At 32.0% G+C, this 3,425-nt stretch overlaps 1 long non-coding RNA gene across 1 annotated transcript; it reads right to left on the bottom strand.

The window, feature by feature from the left end:
• Positions 1-932: 932 nt before the first annotated feature.
• Positions 933-2,603, bottom strand: LOC121128424 (uncharacterized). Its single transcript, XR_005868148.2, has 2 exons — positions 1,224-2,603; positions 933-1,156 (listed from the first exon to the last, which is right to left on the bottom strand). It is a non-coding gene; the product is annotated as an uncharacterized lncRNA (long non-coding RNA).
• Between the last annotated feature and the right edge of the window lie 822 nt (positions 2,604-3,425).

Here is a 3,425-nt window from a genome sequence, read left to right as displayed (position 1 = left end):
TTTTTTACTTGTGATAGAAAATGAAGTCATTTTTCAGCCATATTAAATCCTGTCCAATTGGTCAACCTAAAGTACTCAAGGGAACTAGCGGTCCAGATAAAAAATCAACAACGAGGACATAATTCATGAATTACTAAAGTACAGAAATTCATGCATAAATATAAGGGAAATAAATTAGTTTAACTTTTGCGCATTCGGGGAACACTATAACTAATTATATACATACATGAAAAGTGAATGATTTTCAGGATTATACAATAAGAATAAACACTAAGTTGTATTTTTCACATGGGTAAATTAAAATGATAACTATTTAAAAAAAAATGTTATCATGTAAATGATCATAGTCACTCTCAATCCTAGCTTCAAAAATGGTCCTATCTATCTATTTTTAATCCAATATTTGAAGAACTGTGAGAATCCTCATCATCACTTTACTGATGCATTATATCTTCCTAAATTATAAAATTGTATAAAGAGTGTATAACATCGATATCATTCTCCCTAAGCTTTGCTCATATAGTAATATTCAAACAAGTGATCAAATAAATTTGAAATTAGCCACTTCCCATTGATTCTAAAATAAATAATTGTAGGTTAAATCAAGGTTAATATAAATACAAGGTTATACCATAACGCTTTTTCTACAAATGTTTGAATTCTACCACTCTTTTTGATAGTGACGTAAAAGAATATCACAGTTACCAAGAGTAGTTATGTATCACCTTCCTTGAATGTGACCGCTTGTATACTCAATGACGTCATATCCGTCTGTCTTGTCCAGCAGCCAGTATGGTACATCAAATTGAAAATTGTAGAAGCCCGATTATATGATGGCATAACCTTGTATTTCTATTAACCTTGGGCTAAATCAATAAGTTGAAACGAATTTCCATATACAAAAATAAATTTAAAAGGACCATATGTATATCATCATCCTATATGTATTAAATATTCACATTCTATAAAGAAAAAAATAACAGTGAAATTGATACAAAGAGTTAGAGTATCTAACTAAAAAAATCCTTTAAAGTTAACGATAAATTCTTAAAACATTGACATTTCTTTCCATTGCACATGGGTTCAGAGGCCTCAGATAAAGAAAGTATTTAGTCTTGATAGATGATCGTCTGTTGTCGTTGCCCTTTTTTAGGAGCTAAAAAGTGATAATTTCTTTATAAAAATTTTCTTAACTTTGATTAGAAGAAGTGTTGGTAACTTACCTCAATACTCCTCGAAAATACTCTGATGCAAATAACTATATTTAAGTTAATCATCCGTTACTACGCGTCAAGGAGTAATCCATGAATGGACTAAATTAATTAATAATCTCTTGAAAAATATTGATCCAAAACGATGTGAGCTCTTCGTTATCTTCATGAGTAAGTCCTTAGTCGAAAAGATTCCAACTACTGAACTTATTTCATATTACTATCCAAATAAACTAAATCTATAAACTCTTTCGAAGAAACAGGCAGACTTAGGCGAGGAGACAAATAGGTGAATTCCTCTTGGCAAATAAACATGTGAATACATAAATAAGATATAATTGAATTGTGTAACAAACTTCTGGAGACTTCTTCCAGAAACATTATTCTCAAAATGAGCCCAAAAGAAATAATTTAAGTACAAAAAATTAGAAAACCTCCTTTTAAAACAACTCAGGAATTTATTTTTTACCTTCTTCACATAGTGACAGAAAAAAACGTCATCTTTCAACCATATTAAATTCAGGGTAATTGTTGAACCCATATGAAGAAGGTATGTAGAAATATTTGTTTCCCACGATTTTTTTAAAATTCTACATCACGAGGGTCGTTTGAAAAGTCCGTACAAAACTGGAGCTTATTGAGGTTATGTTTAGTTAGAAACATCTCTTGGAAGAATACCCATCAACTTTTATTTCTTTCTGCTAGGAATTCGTTTGAATCGAACTATCGGCCGGAAAGATTATGGCGACTGTCTTTTGCATTTGCAAGGAATAATTCTATCGACTATCTGGAAAAGGGTAAAACTATTTCAAGTGGATATCATTAATCGTTATTGGACCGTTTGAAAACGGAGCTGAAAGAAAAACGCCCATGATTGGCACATAAAAAAAGTCCTTTTCCATCACGTTGTGGTCGCAAAATAAATGGAAATAGAATTCCAACTCGAGATGCCCACAGTACTAGCAATCTCACACACCTTCACTCTTCTGTCATCCATCGTCATATCATGGATTTTATCAATGATTTCTGGAGTAGTAACCTCAACAGGGCGTCCGGAACGTTTAGCGTCCCTTGTGCTCATATGGATACTACGAAAATTTTGAAACCACTTATAAACTATTCTTATGGAAGGTGCAGAGTCTCCATAATATTTATCAAACATAGCTCCTGAGGCGTTTTGCCTTTCCTAAAGTAATGTTTATTCAACATACGAAATTATTTTTCGTCCATTTTTTGAAAATCACTCCACTTCCTTGATTAAAACGAATGCCAAACAGAAAGAAATACACGGATCTGGCTGAAAGATGGTGTGTGTTCTTCCAAATGATGCAAGCAACTATAAATAACCTCAATACGCGTGAGTATTGCTATCTCTCGGACTTTACACGGACTTATCAATCGACCCTCGTATAATGGATTAAATTTTTTGTGCAAACCCAGATTAAATAATAAACATAGAATACAATTTAAATAATTATGTGGTAATAGACATTAGTTTCTAAGATGATAATTTTTTAAGTAACATAATCAAATATCTCTTTGGGCTAATATGAGATGCACTAAATAGGTTAATATTAACCATATATAGGGGATTTGAAAAAAGTGGCTCATATTACCCCAGTTACTCCAACATATTAGAGAAGGGGACTACGCATTATTGTAACTTTGACTGACGGCAAGGATTGACTAATGGTATATGTATATGTTCATATAAATTATCTCACATATCAATTTTTGAGGCCTTGAGGTAAAAAAAATTGCTTAAAGATATACATGTATATATACTACGCAATTAAATAAATATTTATGATATAAGTATACAACTAAGTTTCTAAATGTCTATTATATCTATAAATGCACATTGGGCATCCATCCAGTGATATTAAATTCAACCAACCATATATATAGAGTGGTCCAAAATGTGAGTCCCATAAAAAAATTACTTACTTGCAGAAAATGGTTTGTACATGAATATGTGTTAATACTTTTTTACAGCGTTAATATTGTCATGTATTTGACCAATATCTAATTCTAATTCAGTTTGCTCGCCCTTGTTTTAAAGAACTTGGCAAAGATGCCTCACCACTGAATTGCAGCTAGTACGTACCGCGTTTCTGGAGTATTTTTCCATCAGGGAGATTTGTTGAGCCTGGAAACTACATTGACCTCCCCCTTAAACTATATTCGACACATATTAGTTTGAGGAAAGAGTAA

Source organism: Lepeophtheirus salmonis, chromosome 13 (genome assembly GCF_016086655.4).
Source record: "Lepeophtheirus salmonis chromosome 13, UVic_Lsal_1.4, whole genome shotgun sequence".
NCBI classification, from domain to species: Eukaryota; Metazoa; Arthropoda; class Copepoda; order Siphonostomatoida; family Caligidae; genus Lepeophtheirus; species Lepeophtheirus salmonis.
This window is presented reverse-complemented; position numbering and strand designations above follow the sequence as displayed.